This window comes from Passer domesticus, chromosome 1 (genome assembly GCF_036417665.1).
Source record: "Passer domesticus isolate bPasDom1 chromosome 1, bPasDom1.hap1, whole genome shotgun sequence".
In the NCBI taxonomy this organism is placed as follows: domain Eukaryota; kingdom Metazoa; phylum Chordata; class Aves; order Passeriformes; family Passeridae; genus Passer; species Passer domesticus.
In genome coordinates this window covers 46,117,241-46,137,588 of record NC_087474.1, presented here as the reverse complement: position 1 = coordinate 46,137,588, position 20,348 = coordinate 46,117,241, and the positions used below count along the sequence as shown (strand labels likewise).

The 20,348-nt window shown below is 41.8% G+C and overlaps 1 long non-coding RNA gene across 1 annotated transcript; it reads left to right on the top strand.

The window, feature by feature from the left end:
• The first annotated feature begins 11,261 nt into the window (after nucleotides 1-11,261).
• LOC135287925 (uncharacterized) lies at nucleotides 11,262-17,353 on the top strand. Its single transcript, XR_010351359.1, has 3 exons — nucleotides 11,262-14,707; nucleotides 16,601-16,714; nucleotides 17,217-17,353. It is a non-coding gene; the product is annotated as an uncharacterized LOC135287925 (long non-coding RNA).
• The last annotated feature ends 2,995 nt before the right edge of the window (nucleotides 17,354-20,348 follow it).

Here is a 20,348-nt window from a genome sequence, read left to right as displayed (position 1 = left end):
GCTGGAAATTGGATATTGAAGGTAGGGGTGTTCTGGCATGGCTTTCCAATGGCAGCAGGGACAGCAGCAAACCTAGATTTCCCAGCGGAAATTTCCCTAGATTTCAACAGCAGTTCTCTAGATTTCCCTTGGTCAAGTCTCTGAAAGACCAAATTTGCAACATTCAACTACGACATCATCAGTGATCCAGAAACTCTATACTGACATAATTGCTAAAGTAAATGTATGTAAATCTCACAGCAACTTTACAAAGCTGGCTTTTATATAATAACCCAACAGTTATACTTCAGCTTCTTCTCTTCTAGCACATACAGTTCTGCTGTCATTACAGCAAGTTATCTCTCCTCTTAGCCTTCATCCTGCCAACCTAAAATATAAGAAGCACTATTTATAAGACAGGTTCACTCAATCTAAAACATCTGATGATGTGATGTGAACCTGGCTAGTTTGAACAGATATTTCTTGAGAATATGAACAGCCAGAACAATTTTTTCCCCTGTCTTTAGAGCTACTTTTTTTTCTAGTTTTGTTTGTATCCACCATTTCAATTCTGTTCATTTGAGTATGTTGAGATCAAATTCAGTTAAGAAAATAGTGCACGAGCTGATACATTCTGTGCTAGAGCTGGCTTCAATACAAAGGACATAAGAGCCTAATTCTAGTTTATTTTCAGTACTCTGGTTTGTAATGGAAATGACTGACATCTGGCAGTGCTGATGGGTACTATAACAGTATATATTTTACTAATTATCACTTTAAGATGAGAAACTTTCTTATTGGGAGCCTTCTCATATTAGATGGAGAATTGCCCTTTGATCCAAGGTATCTCTGGTTTTTTGGAGGCAAAGAAATGTATATAGAATTTGAATGCAGCCAATGAAAAAACCACCCCAAATCTGCTTTGATAAAGTTCAGTTCCTCTCACAGACTGGTGGCTTCTGTGATCCACAACATGCAGGTGATATGACCCAGGCAGTCACTACGCAATGGTACAGTGGGTCAGCTTAGGGACAGGAGTGGAAAGACTGCCAAAATAATTTCCACAGCTCAGTGGGGCACAGTGCTGAGTTTTGGGCCCTCATCACCAAAGTTTAGAAGGCATGCATGAAACAGGACAACAAATCTGATGGATCTAAATCCTGACACAGGTCCTTATTCCTGAGATGAAAGAGGTAAAGCTTTTAACTTTTCCTTCACACAGACTTGAGTTCTGAAAGGATAAGCCATAGAAATAGGTGTTTTCCTGTCCCAAAGGAGGAAAAGAGCTATTAAAGTGCAAGGGGAAATAGAGTAAAGAGCAAAAAACAATCCAAAAAAACTTCATTCCAAGTAAACCCCACCATAACAAGTTGGTCTCTACATCTCTGTGATGTTCAAACAGAGGGAACAATCCCCTTTTTTCTGACATCACCACAATGAAATAAATGTATATGTTATAAGTGCCCTTTTTTACATAGTCTGAATGTACGCACCAATTTTAGCATCAACATACAAAATGAGAAGAATAATATTGCTCCTTACTCTTTCAGTACCCAAAATGCTGAATCCTAAAGGGAAAGGAGATTTACCAGGATTTTAAACAAGACCTGAGAATCTTCCCACAAAGTGAGGTGAGCAAATGGGATGAAGGGCTTTGGGGTCTTGAGGAGGAATAGACAGGGTACATGATGTGTGGGAGTTGCAGTGTTTGTAAGGGAGAGGTTTGACTGCACAGCCCTTAATGTTAGGGATTATGTGATTGAGAGCCTCTGGGTGAGGATCAGAGACACAAAAGGCAAAGCAGGTATCCTGGTGCCTATTATCTATTGCTCAGCCAAGATTCTTGTTGAAGATGGGCACGTGACTAATAGACATAAAGAAAAACCAAAGACAATCAATGCTTTCAATTGTCTCATTCTATAATAATACTGATAGACCTTGGGCTGCCCAGTCCCCTGAGCCAGAGGACCATGAGTATGGAATCAGTGACTTTCCTTTCATGGATCATGAACTTGTAAGGGACCAGCAGTATCAGCTGAATGTTTACAAGTCCATGGAGTTTTGATGGGCTTCATTCTGGAATAATGGAGGTTGTGGATGTTATGGCAGAAACCTCTCAATCATCTACCACATGTCTTGGGAGTCTGGGAAGATTCTGGCTGGCAGGAATCTAGCCAGTGTTACTACAGCCTAGAAAACAGGGCATGAGGAAAGACGCAGGGATTTGCAGACTGTTAGTCTAACCTCAGGGCCTGGAAAAATTATGGAGACCATCATAAAGGGTGCTGCTAGAAGACATTTAAAGAAAAAATGCAATCATCAGACACAGCCAACATTGGTTCACAAGGGGAAAGTCTTGTTTAATTAATTTAATATCCTTCTGTGATTAGGTCATCTGCCCAGTGGATGAAGGGACAGCAGTGAATGTAGTTTTTCTGGATTTTAAGTAACTCTCTTTTTATACTGTCCATCACAGCATACTTTTGGACAACTTGTCCAGACGTTGTGCAAGATGAACAGGGAGACATTACACTGGGTGAAGAACTGCCTGGAGGGCAGAGCTCTGAAAGGGCTGAAATGACTGGGGCTATAAATATCTGGCAGGCAGTCACCAAAGTGTTGACTCTCTCAAGGGACAAGAGCCCTTGCAGAGGGATCTGGATGGATTGGAGTACTGGCAAATTATCAGTGGCATAAACCTGTACAAGAACAAATACTGGTGGAGTAACACGGCATGAAAATCCAAATTTTATGAGGAGTGGCTGGAGAACACAGAAAGAGGACTGATGGTGCTGGCTGACAGGAGGCTCAATAGGAGCCAGCAGCCTGTGCCCTGGTAGCCAGGAGGGCAAACCTCATCCTGGAGTGCATCAAATATAACACAACCAGCTGATCAAAGGAGGGGATTATCCCACTGTGTTTGACACTGATGCAGCCTCACCTTGGGTATTGTATGCAGTTCTGAGCCCCAAAACTTAAAAAGGTTGTGAAGGTCCTGAATGCATTCAGAAGAGGGTATCAAAGATGTGAGAGGGCTGGAAGACATGCACTGTGAAGAGTGGCTGAGGACAGGGTTTGTCTTGTTTGGTGAGAAGAAGGCTGAGGGACAACCACAGGTTCAAATCTGCCTTCATCAGGGAAGGTTTGGAGTTGACATGAGGAAACATATCTATTGAGTGCCAAACCCTAGTGGAGGCTTCCTGCAGAGAGTGTCAATGCCTCAAACCTGCTGGTGTTTAAGAGACAGCTGGGTGATGCCCTCAACTTGTGGTCAGGCATTTGGACTGGGTAATTGGTGTATGTCCCATCCAGCTGAGCTCTGCTCTGCCTTTCCTCTGCAAAAGGTCAGTGGCACAAGTGAGCCGTGGAAGTTTAACCCTTTGGCTGAAATGCATTTTGTATTCCATATAAACACAACAAATTGATGTGTTTAACAGAAGATATGTGCAGCTTGGTTTCAGTGGGGAAAGGGAGTATGACGGTGATAGCAGAAGTGGGCTCTTCTTTGCCATTTGGAAGAGTTGTTGCTTGTCTGGCTCTGCTTTGGGCATAGATCTGAATTTTCTAGATCTGAGAATGAACAACCTTTCCACCACACCAGTGTAACCTCCGCTTTTCAAAGCTTTTGTTTCCATGGCGGTCCTTTGGCACTGGCCAGCCCAGCTTGTGGCTCTGGTTACTCTTTGGCTTTTATCCAGGCTGTGGCTGCAGACACCACCCTTTGTATTCCCCCAATACTGAATTTGTGTCCCCAGCCCTCACTGCATGGCCTCATGGAAATCATCCCTGGTCTGCAGAGAGGGAACAGCTAATAGGGGTGGTCCCCAGGCTGCTGGGCTGATTTCTGCCACGGCTTAAGTAGAGAGGAGTACCATGAGGTTAGTCCCTGGGAGCTGAATGGCAGAAGAATCATGAGGAATGCCCAGCAGCTGTACCTAGTGCATCAGTTTGTGTGCTTCAGTGTGAAGCACTTTCACTTCTAGGGAAAGGAGATACTAGGAAGAATGACACAAAATAGAATAGTATAGTTCAGCCAAAAGGGATTAGTATAGTTCAGCCAAAAGGGATCTGTAATGACCATCTAGTCTAACCCTTTGACAGCTTCAGGGCTGACTAAAAGTTAAAGTATGGTTTTCAGTGCTTTGTCCCAAAACCTCCTAAACTCTGCAAAGACTGGGGTATTCCATGTATAGCTTTTATGGAAAATATATGTCTGGCCAGGTGGGATTATGTCTGTGAAGGTCTGTTGCTATTTAGTGGTGGCAAGTTTTGATGTAGTTTGGTGACTGACATCAGCATTTCTCAAATGAGACACGTGATGGATGGTGGATGAAGGCTGAAAATGGGTAATTTTGCACAGTGCGGTTGTGGGCCTTCTGATCATATGGTTTGGTTTTCAGGTCTACAGCTTGGGTGAAAAGACAGAGAAGAAGGCAAGGAAAAGTCAAACAGAAGAGTTTGGGATCTCATATTTCTCATGCATGCAGGAGAGAGGATGGCTGTTTCTGTATTGTGACAGGATTCCTCCAAAATTGAGTACAAGGTAATAACTGTACCCTCAGGGAAATCCATCCACAAATCACCACTCTGTGTTTGTATGCCTGGTAGAAATTTCATGCAAACCTCTTAGATTGTATGGTGTCACCCTAAGGGCATTTTTAGTACCATCAGAATTTCTCATAGTGTGACTGTTGTGATGAATATGTAGGTATGAAAAAGTCATGTGAAGCAAGAAATGGACACACTTAAAATGCCTAATATTTTAGAGGGGGGATAAAATGCTGTTCTCCCTTATAGAGTTTTCCCAGAGCCCATTTTCAGAGAAGAAAGGGTGGCTCAAGAGAGTGAGAGAGGAAAGAGTTCAGTCCTTCAGCTTGGGAAGGAGCAGATTGTCCAGAATTATAAGTTAACCCATGTTTACCAATAAGAGCAAGAACTATAGATCTACAGATTTTCAAGGAAAAAGTGGGAATTCACCATCCCTGGAAGTGTTCCAAAATACATATGAGTGTTGTTTTGTGACATGGTTTAGTGGGCACGGTGATATTCAAATGTTGAACTGGATATTGCAGGTATTTTCCAAACCTAATAGTTCTAATCTTCCTCAGTTGAAAGTCTATGGAAAAACCTGCTGAAAGAAATCAGACTATATTAACTTGCTTAGTTGTGCCTTTGATGCACAGAGGTTTGGACTTTGCTTTTATATACTTAGCAGAGATGCAAAACGTCTCCTTCACCATATGCCTTCTCAAGAATAAGGTGAAAGGAGTGATGGAGCTGAGGATACTGGGAACGCAGTGACACAGGAGAAATGTGTCCCGGCAAAAGGACTCCCTTGAAGGCACATCAGACTTACAGCTGCCCACAAGGGAAAATGTTCAGACCGGCTTCCCTGACAGGGATTAGAGAAATCTTCCCCAATTTTCCAGCCCACATAGAGGTTTTCAGCCCACAAGTGTTCCCACCGACAGCCCTTAAGGCACTACAGACCGACAGAGAGAAATTGCAGTTCTGTAGTTTTTTGCCTTGTGATTTCTCTTTCCTTTTTCTTACTGACTTGCTCTGACTGGGAAGATTTTTTTCCCCAGAGTTTTGAAAGGTGATATTTCTTCTTAAAGGATCATGAGAGCACAGGGTCAAATCCTTGCCTTGTTTTTGTTTTCTCCTTTGTACGTTGGATGCATTCACTGGCTCGTGTTCCAGAGTTGTGATTGGCATCAAAGCTGGCAGTGACAATTGTCTCTACTGATCTCTAGACTTCATTAAATTAGATAGTTAACATTCAGAAAAAGGCTTTCCTAGTTTCTGCCAAAGTGAATTTCCTTGATTTCCTCTCCAGGCTTTTTCCTTCCCTGCCTGGCCCTGTTGCGGTTTTCTGAGCTGACACAACACAGTAATGGCTTTTTGTGAGTTTCCTGCAGGTCACCTTCCAGCTCAGGGCTGGGGCAGAAGATTGGGGTAGACAGGACTCAGGAGCATGCCCCAGCCCCGGGGGTCTCCACAGCCAGCTGTGATAGCCCCTCATCTTGCAAAGGGGTTAGGGCGTACTGTGAGTACTTATTTTCAGTTTTACTCCTGCACCTGGAGAAACAAATGTTGTTTGCATCCTACACTCCCTGGAAATCCTGTAGGTAACCATATAGCAAGCAGGTAATGCCTACCATTAGTAGGGAGTGAGAGGCAAGGATATTTTTTTCTCTGTCCAGACAGAATTTACTGCTTTTGTGATAAAATGACTTTTAAGGACCCATGACGGGAATTTTTCTTTAGCATCCCATTAAGTTTTCACTGGTTTGAAGACAGTCATAATGCAGTACTGAGATCCTGGTAGGCAGTGGATTTCCTTTGATACAGAGATGTGTTCTATTCATTCTGCTAACTCTCTAGAGCTGGTGATGATCTGGAGGCTTTCACTTTTGTCACCCCAAAGCAAGTTCATGCAGCTGGCCCGCAGGAAAATTGTTTTAGCACTTTATAATTGGGGGTGTCTGAGAATTCACGGAGATCTAGGCACAACTTCATTATGAAAGCAAGGTGTTGCACTACTCCTACTGAAGCATGTGGAAAGTCCATCAAAAGAAAACTGGCATTCAAAACTCCTCCAGCAAAAAGGTTTCATGCACAGAATAAAGATGAGGTTGGGTCTCAGCCTAGTGCAAATCAGAAGAACAAGTACTAAAAACATTTATTGAAATACATGCAAGGTTCACAGCATGCAATACCTTAACTAAAAATATCTGGGTTTGCTGATATGCTCTCTTGGATATTGATAATAAGTGATGAAAGTGCTCGTGCACAGGGTAACAGCAGATACAGCTCTTCTAGTCAGAAAATCTTCACATCTACCAAGACCTACTTCAATGTGCAAAGCTGTAGTTGTTCATGATTATAATGTGGAGGTTTTAAAGATTATTGATCAATCGTGTTAGATGTTAATTAGCATTTCTAAAAAAGTGGTTTTTACTTACTACCTATCTTTTTTTGAACAGATCCCACTCAGTAAGGTAAGCACTGAGACAGCATCCTTCACCCCCATTAGAAACACTGCATGAATTCTGCCATCCTGACCACTGTTTTTTGGCAGGCTTTTGCAGTTTTTTTTTTCACTCTGCTCACACTCTCTAAGTGCACAGCAGAGGCATATGCACATATTAATTGGGTAATGTAAGATTGGCTCCCAAATTATAGATGCTCTGTCTGGGTTTCCAAAATGTGGGTTGGTCTTGATAAGCAGTTGGGCACCTAGGATGTGGTTGTGGTTTTTTGGGAGTTGTGCTAGTAGCCTGTAATATGTTAGACAAGGAATACCTTTAGTGCAGTTGTGCTGGAGGGTTAAAGTGTGTGTGAAACAGGAACTGAGGAAGTGAATTAAGCTTTATGATTATTTTAGCCTAATTTCATATGGAAATAATGTTGAAGACATCCCACTTATTTGAGTGTATGTGTATGTATGTCTTCCTGCTCCTTGGGGGCTTTCTGAACCACAGGCCTGATAGTGAAGATGGATTATCTCCTGGTTAATTAATGAATGTTATTAATGGACATGGTGGGAGAGAAAGGAGGAGAACAGTACTGGTGCCTTCTATTAGAAGAGAGACTTCAAAGTGAATGTAGTTTTTGCTAGAGGTGGGATAAGCCACCCTGGAGCATGGTGCCTTGGGAAACCACCCAAATGAGCTCCTGCTGCTCACTCCCCTGTGCTCATCCTCACATTCGGTAGCCATGAACACACATGGTGGTGGCTGAGATTGATTCTCATGAAGATTTGTAGATCTTAGTACTATTGCCACAGGTTTCATGGGTGTATCTTCAATACTACTGTACATACATAACCAGGACAGTGTTCTTTACTAAGTGTTTTGAGATCTACATGTTTGATGATTTTATTACAGGACATGGAAAAGGCACACTGAGACCAATTTGATTTCAAAGGAGGATGGTCTGGGTGATGCTGGCATTGAATTTGGTAACAACAAGGCTGTGGTAAACATATTGCTTCAAAAATATCAAACTCTGTGCTCAGGCTGGAAAGCAATGATGAGTGATGCTGTAGCAACATAATTTATTGTATTCAACATAATTTACATATTCACTATAACTGCTGAATTGTCAGTGCTGTGTTACCCAATGCAAAGTGCAGTTTCTAATTGTAAACTTATTCTGGTGGCTTTGGACTGTATTTGTTGAATGTGAAATATTTGTGATATTTTTCTTTCTGTCAAAGAAATTGAAGAATTTTCTTTCTAAAAAGAAAAAAAGAAGTCCCCAGGAGAGTATCAGAGAATCAATTTTTCAGCATGGGATTATACAGTTTGGCTGTATAGGCTTAAGGCTTTTAATTTGCTTACACATAGATAGACTTACTTGAGCTCTATACATCACCAGATCAATGCAAATCTATTTAATAGAAACTTGGGTCAATATTAAAAGAATTCCATTAACCAGCAATAAGGACCCTGGAATAATATGATTACTATAGGCTTCCAAGCACACATAAAGAATCCAGGATTTTCTTCATACTAGACTGAAACAACACCATTGTGGAAATCTCTCTTCTGTTCCCTGTCTCCTGAAAAGTAAGAATGAAAAAAGGATAGAAGAGTCTGTACAGGTTTTTTTATGTCATGAGTATTGTCTCTTTAGGTTAGCACCTCTGAGACATGCTAATAGTGAATGTTTCTTCAGCTTGTGCCAGAGAAAGTGTAGATGGGCAGAAAAGGTCTAGGCAATTACTCCAGGGGAAGAAGAGAGAAATCAATGGATTCTGAAGGACACAAAGAAAATATGACGTTTCCAGAAGATTAATTAATTTATTTATTTTAAAAAAATTCTTTATTTTAGCCATGGTAAGTACAGAAAAGAATAAATGTTCTCTTCCTATTGTTTTGAACAGCGTGTTCCATATTGCGGTCCTACTGAATTAACTTTTGAAGGATAAGTTTCCTGTGACTGCAGGCCACAAATATGAAATCTGCAATGCAGAATATAATTCTGAGACCCATAGTTTGGTAGTAGAAAATCAAGACTGTCCTGGAAAAAGTTACCACTTTGCCTGAATGGAGACTACTGTTGGAAACCCCCACTGTTTTATTTTGTGTGATAGATTTCTTTACTTATAAACAGCGAAGAGACCTAAAGAGGCTAAAATGACATTTTCTTAGATTAAGTCTGGCATTTTGCAAGCAAATTGCAAGCAGCGTGCATTAGCAGTCTAAAAAAGAGACTTGGATGACTAACTCTCTTTAACCAATCTTGGGCATCCCCTCTGCTGGGAAGAGCAAAATGAGAATTGGCCAAACCAGATACTTGGAGGAAATGGATACATTATCCTGGCCATCTGCATTGAACTGGCCACGAAATGGTGCTGTCTGCCTGTACAAGGTTTCTATTAGAAACTCAAAATTAGAGGCCATGTAGGAAAAAATTTAAAGTTTACAAGGTGCAGAATCAGGTGAAGAATTGTGCTTTAGGTTAGCATTCTGCAAGCATTTCTTGTAGCTTCTGTGCAATGAGTTAAAAAAAGGGATGGGGTTTGGGGGAAGTATTAGAGGTAGAGATGCAGATTTGAAAAGTGTAAAATCATGAGACTGGTTTACCGAATGCAAACCTCACAGTCACCTCATTCCAAAGGTGCTGAGCCAACTGGGCAAGAGGATTTTGGAAGGGCTTAAGGCATTGTATCCATGCTCAAAATTTGTATTTGAGTTACAGCATCTGTGAGCTAGGGAAGGATGAGGACTAGAAATGGTAATTTGCAGCTGGACCTTCTGGAGAGGGTTTTAAACCCTTCCATGCAAAGGCACAGAAGGCCACAGCCACCACTTTCCCCTATTTCCCAGGATCTCTGCCTCCTCCTGAGTATTTTGCATTTAATCAATTTTTTCCTCAACTTCAAGTAAAGAGTTTCTTTCTCTCTTTTTTTTTTTTTGGTTTGTTTGGTTTGGTTTGGTTTTTTTTTTGGTTTTTTTTTTTTTTTTTTTTGTTAAGGAGGGTGTATAGAAATCAGATGCTACCTCCCCGGACATTGTATTGATAACACAGTCTATGAAACATGGTACTGCCTCCCCAGGCTGTGCAAGAATGCCACAGATAGTTCTAAATACCAAGATATTAACCATTACCAGCAAAATTTCTCCATCAGGCTGCAGGTACAGGAAAATGGCTCAGCAGAAGCTGAATCCTTTCTCCTTGCTCGGCTTACTTGTTTGAAGGAACTTCATAGGGCTATAGCAGCCAAAAATCTCCTTTTTCCTAATATAAGGTTGTGCTTCCAGTAGGGCAACTTACTGGTAATTTTACAGTTTTCCCTTTTCCATCAAGCCCTGTCTAATATAGGCAAGATTTAGATAGATAGTCTTCCCCAGGCTAATTTAAGCATTTTTGTCTTCTTGCACTTTAATTTTCAGTCTATATTTTGCTACTTGGTCTGCATTTCTTTAAAGAGAAACCTACTACTTTAGTTTTGTCCTCAACCACTGCTTGCTCAGAGCATCTTGGACTTGAAATTTAGAGATAAATAACCTCCTTCATGTTAACCCTTTCCTTTTAAAAAAAGCATTTTTATTTTAAAGTATTTTCATCTGCTCTCTTCTCTTTACCTGCTCTTTTGCAGAATAAATTCCATAGAACGAGAATATTGCGTAAGTAGGTATTTTGCTTTTCCGTTTTTCAAACCAGCTGAGCTGTGCTGTTCCAGAGAGACCTGAATGAGCCATATTTTATGTGGATTTAGGGAATAGGCTGTGTGAGGACCAAAGGTGCATTCCTAAGAAAAAGAACTTTCCAGTAGAGGTTTTAAGGATTTTCTATGTAACCTGTGAGCAGCAGCTCATTCCTTTGAATTATAATATGGGCTATTAATTCCTGGATGACATGACAGTCTTTGGTTTTCATGGCAAGTTATGTGTCAGGCTGTGAGAAAGCATATTCTGGAGGTTTTTCACACTCCCCTAGCCCCACTGGTGCTGGGACTCAGGGTCTTCTTGTGAGAAGTGCTAATGCAAAATGCATTGGCACTTGCTGGCGAGAGAGTTGGGCCTCTTGGTACGTGGGTCACTTGTCCCTTTTCAGCCCATGCAATACAGGTCAAACCTCTCATTACAGGAGGAGAGAAGGGCAATAATCCCGTGGCAGTTGTGCTGCACAGCAATGGTATTGTTTTAAGATGTTTCTCTGTTGATTCCCTCATTTTTCATTTGTCGGCATAGATACCTCTGTGGTCTCAAGATGGAAATTGATGAATAAATAAAAGCTGGAAAATTGGTTTCTGTGCAGCAGTATTAAGGTATTAATATTGAAAACTGATATCTATCAATAATGTTAATTATTAAGATTTGGACAGCATTTGGGCAGCAAGGACTGTCTCAAATATTTTCTGGCCCTGGTGTAGGTGTTTGCCCACATTGAGAATGAAAGTTTTTCTCTTTCCCTATAACATGTTAGAAACAGTTAAAAATGCTGATTTGGTTATTTTTTCCACCCATGATTCCTGTGTATCCTAAGCAGTATATCCTAAGCAGTCTTTTCACTGTGAGGATCTGATATTTATGTGCTTTTTTTTTCATAAATCAAACTGTTTTCAGATTCCTCAACATGGATCTAGAAAGCTCAGTGGGTATCTACATGTACCTGTCCTTATTTTCCCTGTCCTGTGTTCTCTTACTGGACCACAGCCTCGTAAATTCTGCTCTTGGTGGCCTGTGCTGCAGCAGCATCCTCACACAGGCTCCAAGACAGGGCAGATATAAATAATTAATCATAAGGCCTAAGCTCTAAATACAAGAGAGTAACATTGTTCCAAAGTGCCTAAGATAACACCTGCTGAATAATACCACTTTCATGCAGTCTGATTCTTTTGCATTTCTCTCCAAGAGGTAGCCCAAACAAGCCAGAGACCTAAAGGCATTTTTGAAACTGCTGCCCAGCAGTCTCTGTCATTTCACTCTGTTGCGGAAATCAGCGCGTTTGGAAGCTTTTCCTTCCAAGTTGTAGCACTGCCTGCTTTATCTAGCATAACCTTTAATGGGGCGCCCATTGATTCCTTAAGGACACTTCCTTATGTCAGCTATGTCTCATTGCTGGGGAATTTGTTCTGATAAACACTGCAAATGTTACTGTGTTAAATTTTATTCCTTTACTTGTAATAATATCCCTTTGGACCACCTACACCCTTTCTGTAGAGCTCTGGAGGGCTGTAGAAGATGAACACCATTTTGTGAACACATTATTCCAGATGTACTGTGTACACTCACAGGGCAAGAGCAGCATAATACAGTTCTTTGGATATTTTCCTCCTGCTTTAGATTTTCAGGCAGTTCTGGAAAGATAATTACCATTTTGACATCACCTATCTGGGAATGTTGATTACTTAAACACTGTCCTTGTTGACTTTATTCCTTTTAGCTGTTTTTGATCCAGACATGCTTTGCTTTTTATTTGTGTGTGTTTCTCAGAGACAGGGTGTTTCTTTAAAATATGTATTTTCACATTTATTAAAACCTCATATTGTTTTAAGATACATATCTGGTAAAAAGATCTCAAGTATTTAAGAACATAAGGTGGATAATTTATGGAATTGATTCTTTATGGTGTAAGGTTTTCTGGGTTGATGTAAAGTCCTTTTCTTACCTGAGAAAATCAGAGCTATCACCCTAAAACAGAATTTATAACCATGCATGTAATTAATTCATAAAAGGAAATATTGTTCGGATTTCAAAGAAAAGTCATGCAAGAATAGCAGAGTGAGCAAAGTACCATAGTTAGTTGAAAGCTGTGGTTTAAGATGCAGCTAGAGAGGTACAACTGCCTGCTTGTGTGGGGACACCTCTGCAGTTGGTTGAGATGTAAAAGATCCTCTTGCTGCTATTTGAGCTGGCAATTCTTGCCATATTTGCTTTGCTTTGGTTTTTCCCCCCACTGAAAATAGATTACTCTTTCCCTCAAGTACTTTGTTAACACTGGAATAATAAACAGTATGTCTTTTATGTGACAGGGTACCTGTAGGACTTAACCATACAGACAATAAAAGGGCTAAGATGTTCTTGAGCTGAACATAAACACTGGAAAGGATAATGTTTTTCACTAAGTGCTTTGCACTTCTGGCTAAGCAGAGTGGGTACCATGAGCCACTTGCAGAGAGGTTCAGGGCCAATGAGCCTTTCATAAGCAGCTAAATTAGGCCTATAAATCTTGCAGGAAGAAACATATGCTCTTGTTCAGAGGCGCAACAGGTGACAGCCTATTAAAAAATAACTGCATGTTTTAAATAGCCTGAGAAATTCAGGCTCCTCTACTCATTTTTCACTGCATTTATAATTCTGTTTTCTTGTCTTCAGCTTATCTCACGGGGAAAATCTGTTTCATTGCTGATGTCCCAATGCAATTCATCCTTCCAGTTGTTTGTCTTCTATTATAAGCAGATGCAGCAGAGCTCTTTGTCCTCTGTGGGCCTAGTGTCTCCCAGGAATCTCAGGCAGCTCTCTGATACTCTTTTTCTTTTACAAGCAGGCTTTGATAGTGAGTTACCTCCTTGTGGAAAGCAGTGGTTCTCAAGTAGGAAGATGCCTCCACCTCTAACTATATCTTTACATCAATTTAATCACAACATACAGCTCTCCCCCACTCCAAGTATTTTTCTAGATTTTTTGCATAATGTTTGGAACAAACTAAAGAGATGCCGTAAGGGCAAAATGTGCTCATGAGCCTACTGGTTTAAATCTAGGCCAATTTAATTGAAGCTAATCTTGTTCCAGGCATGCCAAGACCAGAACTGTGTTTTACTGATTTTTTGAGTCTGGAGTGAAAGGACAATAGAACTCCTTTCTGTGTGCAAATCAATACATACTGATAAAGTCTATTAAAAAAAGGTAAACATTTATGGAGGTGGTTGATTTCTCATCATGATAGTGGATACTGCAAGTTTATACTGGATGGGTAAAACATTATGAGAAAGGTTGAGAGCAGTGGTTGATTAATAGAGGGAGTCAAGTGAAAACTTCTGTAGGAAAACAAGAGCACTGACAGCATACAAGCAAGTGGCTGCACTTTTTGTCCACAGAAAAAGCAGGGTCCACAGGATACACAGCCAGAATGAGCTGGTAGAGCCCCATTTTCTTGAGAGGAACCATGGCCACTGCATTTAAGCCAAAGTGCTAGATCCTGTTGGAACAGAGCAATTGGGTAGATGTGTTTACCCAGCTGTGCCAGCATCCCAGCACTCTTCTCCTGGGGAATCATTGTGTGAGAGCAGGCGCTTGGAACTGTTTCTTCAGCTCTGACCCAGAACAGGTGCAACTTCTGCCAGGACTCTCCTGCTTTAGGGAGGCTGATGATGATGGATTTCCTGTGAGTCTAAACCTCAGTGCTGAGGTAGACCGGGAAAGAAAAACCTAACGCTTCCATTAAAAAATTCTTTTTCAGCCTAGTGCTCACAAGAGCAGGTTTATTTTCTTGTACCTTTCCCCAATGCCAACAATCTCTGTGCATAATCTCAGGTCTTCCTTTCTTAAAATTTTGTCACCCAGCCAGTTTTCCACTCTAACATTTTTCACCTTTTATAAAATGTCTCCCTTCTTGATTGCTGGCTCTCCTGCCTTGCAAGGCCTCCTCATCCAACCTCTGCAGATGAACAGAGACTTCACCGCACCACATCTAGGTTGATGTGCCAGCTGGCCCTCTCCAAGGCACACATGGTACTGCAGCAGATTCAACACACTAAATACCTTTCTAGGTAAGAAGTTCAGGTTAAAAACTCAGTGAAGGGAGACTTTCCATCTGCAAAATGCTCCCATTCTCATGCTGCACGGGCCAGCAATATCTCCTGCCCTTTTGCTGTTTCCATTAAAGCCATCTGTACACTGTGAGCCTCTGTGCTGGTTGGTGGGTCCCAATTCCCTTGCAGTACTCGCCTGTGTGCATGCACTTGGGCTCCTCCTGAGGCTGTGTTTTCTTCTAAGATGATATTCTTACCTGCCACCACAGAGTTGCTGGATTTCTGTGTGACTTGTACACACTCAGCTCTTTAAACCAGGGGGACCTCACCAGCCCCATATCAGCAAGATAATATAGTGGGAGAATGGTTTCCTACCTCATTTCTAATTCCACCACCCTTCTTGTTCTCCATGGAGATAGTTAATATGAAATGCTTGCCAGATTTTCAAGTTAGCTATTTTAGGGGGAAGGACCTCAACAGGTTGGAGAGATAGGCAGAGAAGATAATCTGAAATTCAACAAAGGTTAATACAGGGTCTTGCACCTGGGGAAAAGTAACCCCATTAGGCTGGGGTCTAATTTTCTGGAAAGCAGGTCTGAGGAGAAAAGCGGGTGGTCCCAGTGTCCTGGTGGTCCCAGTGGACAACAGGCTATCCCTGAGCCAGCAGGGCCCTTGTGGCCAAGAAGTACAGTGGTATGCTGGGGTAGATTAAGGGAGAGCATTGCCAGCAGGTTGAGGTAAGTGACCCTGACCCTCTACTCAGTCCTGGTGAGGCCACATCTGGAGTACTATGTCCAGTTCTGGGCTCCTCAGTACAAGAGACACTTGGAACTCCTGGGGAAGGTCCATGGGAGGGCAACAAGGATCGTTGGGCAACTGGAGCATCTCCGTTATGAGAAAAAACTGAGGGGGCTTGGCTTGTTCAGCCTCGAGAAGAGATAACTGGGAGGGACCCTCATCAGTATCTATCAATATCTGAAAGAAGGGTACCAAGAGGATGTTTCCAGGCTTTTTTCACTGGTGCCAAGCACTAGGACAAGAGGCAGTGAACAGAAATGGATGTACAGGAAACTCCACCTGATCATGAGGGAGAACTTCTTTACTGAGCAGTGACCATGCATTGTCAAAGGATGCCCAGAGAGGTTTTGGAGTCTCCTTCACTGGAGATATTCAACAACCATCTAGACACAATCCCATGCAACGTGTTCTAGGATGGCCTTGCTTGAGCAGGGAAGTTGGACCAGATGAACCACTGTGGTCCCTTCCAATATTACCTATTTTGTGATCATGTGAGTCTTCTTTTTTTATTTTTGCTCCTTGTCACCTACTTTTCCAACATTAAGGTTTTCTAAGACATCCATAAAAGCTCATGGCCATAAGGCCAAGTAGCAGGTATGCCCTTGTGTCTCCTTTCTGCCACAGAGGGAGGCAAGGAGCCACAGGCCAGGCACAAAAAATCTCTCTTTCTCCTCCTCCCCGCACTCCCTCCCTCCCTCCCCACGCTTCTCTTGATCTGCTGGTGGCTCCTAAAAGGATTAATTAGAAAGATGTGAGCAGGGGTTGGGACGTCAAAAAACAATCGTCACTTTCATATCTGACCCCTATCACCAGCTGCAGAATTAACAAATTGAATGTCGTCAGCAAACAGGAGTTGCAGATGATATGAAGTTCATTACTAGCAGCACAGGGCTTGTTTTCAAAGCCCAGTTTAAACAACTCTTGCTGATTAAATTCCTTGCTGGGGCTCCTGCCAGACACATTTAGAAAATACGGATGTCTAACAACTCTGTCTTTCTCTGCCTGTCTTTTCTTTTTTTTTTTTCCGCTTTTTTTTCTTTTTTTTTTCCTTTCTTTTTTTTTTTTTTTTTTCCTTTTCTTAACATGTGCCAATTATTTGTCTCCTATCTGCAGGTACTGGCAAGTATCAGCGCTCTGGTCCCACTGTCTACAGCCTTATCCATTTGGCGCCTGCTCCAGCCCTCTCACATTACCAGCAGTGGGGTCTGTTTTCAGCTGTGAAAAGCTGTGAGCATGACTCCATTCTTCCCCTCCTCCCACTGCAGACTCTCTCCCCTCTCCCCGCTTTCCTTCTTTCCCTCTCATCCTTTTGCTCCCAGGGCTCCCTTCAAGAGCTGTGAAGCAAAAAACCCAAACTGTGGTAACCTGCTAGACAGTGGCACTGGGGATTTATAACCTCCCTTGAATTGTGTGGTTGTGTCTCCCCTGCATGGGAGCCCCCAGAGCAGCTAAAAGCCCACTTTAGGCAGGTTGCATGATGGATCGTTTTCTGGCTGAGCTGGACTGGGATGGAGAGGCAGGAGCTAGGAGCTGTAAGCAAGCAGATGAGAGAGCCATGGGGATAAAATTCAGAGCTACTACCTTAGCTTCTCTCTAGTTCAGGAGCCTGAACACTCTCTGAACTGTTCTTCCCCTTTCTAAAACATTTTTTTGTCCTGTTTACTTTGATAGTAACTTTTCATATTCATCTTGCTGATGCATTGGTAATTTTTCTCCACCATTTCTCTAGGAAGTGAGGATGGAAGAAGGGAAGATGGTTGTCTGCTCCTTCTCACACTCACAGTAACTCCAGGACTTTCAGGTTGGGTGGCTACCCAGGAAAAAGCTAGATCTCAGGGGTAGGTTGTTCCTGCAAGTCTGGTGAAAACAGGCAATCCCAAAGAGGAGAGATATCATCAGGGATCTCCTTTGGAGAAGATGACCAGCCCTCTCTACAGAGAGGCAATATGAAGGTCCCAGCCTATGAAAGCCTTGCCCAGGCACACAATGAGGTACCCAGGAACCAGACTGAGACAGGCATTCATAACAAAACAGATGGTGTTTGCTCTACTGATGCTCTCTTTTAAACTGAATATTGCTGATAAAAATGTTGATCCAAATTGGTAGAATTTTCAGAGATGCCCAGAAGATGGTGTGGAAAATGACTGTCCTTTGGGGGCTACATGGAATTTAAGTACCCTGCTGCTTAAGTACCTTCTTTCTGGCAAACTTGCTCAGAAGAAAATACCATGGATTAACCAAGAAAAATACTATTTAGCTATCCTTTTGACAGTGAAATTGTGGTATTAAGGATAAGAATACAACATAAATTTCAAATAATTTCATAAAATAACTGGGGCTTTTCTGTATCATTACTTTTCCCCTGTAGGAAGTATTTTCTTTTCCCACCATGGCAGTTTGGTCCCTGAAGGATTTCAGAAGTTTTTAAATGTGGGTGAAACTGTCACAGAGATTTGCACACCCTGCTATGTGGTATTTTGGGCTAAGGGATGCTTCATACAAGAAATAGACAGGTATCAAAGTTGGATTTTTTTGTTGTTGTTTTTTTGTTTGTTTCTTTATTTGGGTTTTTTGGGTTGGTTTAGAGTTTAGTGGCTCTTTGTTTGGTTGGTTGTTTTTTGTTGGTGTTTTTTTGTTTGTTTGGGGTTTTTTTGGTTTTTTTTTTTTGTTATTTGTTTTGCTTTGGTTTGTTGTTGTTGTTTTTGCTGTTTACCAGCCACCTCTCTGCCTCAGGGTAGTATTGCAGTTACAGGATATAAAACTACCTTACATCTTTATCTACCCATTTTTTCCTAATTTCCTCTCTCTGACCACCCTTTGAGAGAGTGTTGTTATAGAAAATGACTGATTCAGAGCAGCATGTCTAATTTGTACTTTCCTCATTCCTAGGCCTCTTGCATTCCTTGCACTATGTTTTACTGGTTTTGATTTTGAAAATGAAAAAGCAGCTTCCAAAATTAATTAATTGGGTTTGACATGTTTTTCCCCCCTCTTTTTTTTTAATGCAATTGAATGCACTGAATTATAAAAAGATGACTGGAGTGAAAGAGCATTCCACCACTCTTCACTTTGACACTTCACCAGCGTTTTTCACTCCAATGCTCCAGCTGGTATATTTTTTTGCTTCTACCTGTAAAAACCAGGGAATTTTGTAGTTATCTGTCAGTAGCCAGGTCTCATTTTGGCCTTGAAATCCATTACATACTTACAAAACATTCATCCAAACTCCACATTTGAAGTTGACTGCTGTTCACAGGTTGAATTCCTCTGGTACATATGCTTGCACTGATTACTACTCAGCAACTGGGCATGCAAGTGCATAAAGCACCTCTAGCAAGCAGGAAGTTATTTTTGGAGGAGTTTGCCAGAGCATGAGTTTGCTGCGCTGCTGAGCAACCAGCATGACATGTCTGTCCTCCAGGAGGAAAAATCCACTATTAATGCAGTGTTCTTGCCAAATAATTGCAGTATGAGCCTATGGAAAGGCTTGTTCTCAAATCTAGCTAAGCCTGCAGGACAGTTTATGTCCCCAGTACTGGCTGTCATTCTCAGCTGATTGGCAGACACTGATCCAATATTTTGTGCCAGCATTCATTCAATTCCAGCAAAATGAGAGGGCTAGCTAGGTGCAGGAAGCAAAGTGCTAGAGAAGTGCCTGATGAAGTTCAACTGGTAGTGTAGGGATGGCAGAAACTTCCAGCAAGGGTTACCTCTGCCGTGCACAGATAGTCTCCAGCTCAGCCCAGCTGGATCCAAAAGATTCAATGTCTTTCTAGTATCAAGTGTCTGGTTTTCTTTCTTTCATCCATCCCATCGTTGTTGGGACAAATGATGTGTCATGCCAACTGCAGGCTGTAGTGGTTTGCCTGCACAAATTCCTGTTCTCTCCGGACAGTCCATTTCAGATGCTTTGAAAAGAGGCTCAGACAGATTTTCAAGCTACCTTATCCATGTTGGGGACCAGCTCAAATCTTTGGCTTGCTCTTTCTTTCCTGAAGCAGCTCACACACTTCCTTATACCCAGAACCTCCATGGGTTAATTGATCTCCAGGTTATTACAGGCTCCCTCAGCTTTTGGTGAAGAAGAGATTTGCGATCACTCAGTGCCAAAGTGGGCACCTTGAGGTCTCTGTTAAAACACCTGCTTTGATGTAGCTTTTCTGGCTCCTTCTGGTTTGTTTGCATCTTGCTTTTGAGCACTTTGCTTGGTATCTCTATCACACCTTTTGCCTCAAGTACAGTAGGGTGTTTGTAAGATATTTTGTTTGGAGAGGGTCAAGCAATTTCATTTCTGTTGGCCAAGCCCTGCTGTCCTGAGGAAAGAGGGATCTATTGCTATGAGATTCTTGTTCATGGTGTGAAACCCTTATGTGATAGTGATAGCAGTTTGACTAAATTCTTTCTTGTGTTTTTACCAGAGCCTGACTGATCATATTATTCTTGCCGTCTCATCTTTCTTTGGGTTTTTTTTTGTTTGTTTGTTTTTTTCTTTCTGATTCTCTGACATCTATTGCTTCCAACAAAACCCCAACAATGTTGCTCCAGCTATGAACCTCTGCTGTTACCCATTGCCACCTGAGCCCATGGAAGACATTACATGTCTCCCAAGAATCCAGCACAGGGAAGAACAAACTCCTGTCACTTTTTTTTTTTTTTTTTCTAAATGCAGGCTGAGGATTATGCCCCACAGCTATGCTCAGATTTGTGCTCCAAGGTGTTATGCTGGAAAATAAATCAGTACAAGTGATCTGAGTAGTCGTGACATCCTGCCCCATTGGTGTTGGCAGTACTTTTCCAGTCCCTCACTAGTGGTCTAGCTGGGATGTATGGGACAAGGATTTCACATCTCATTTGGAGTTCA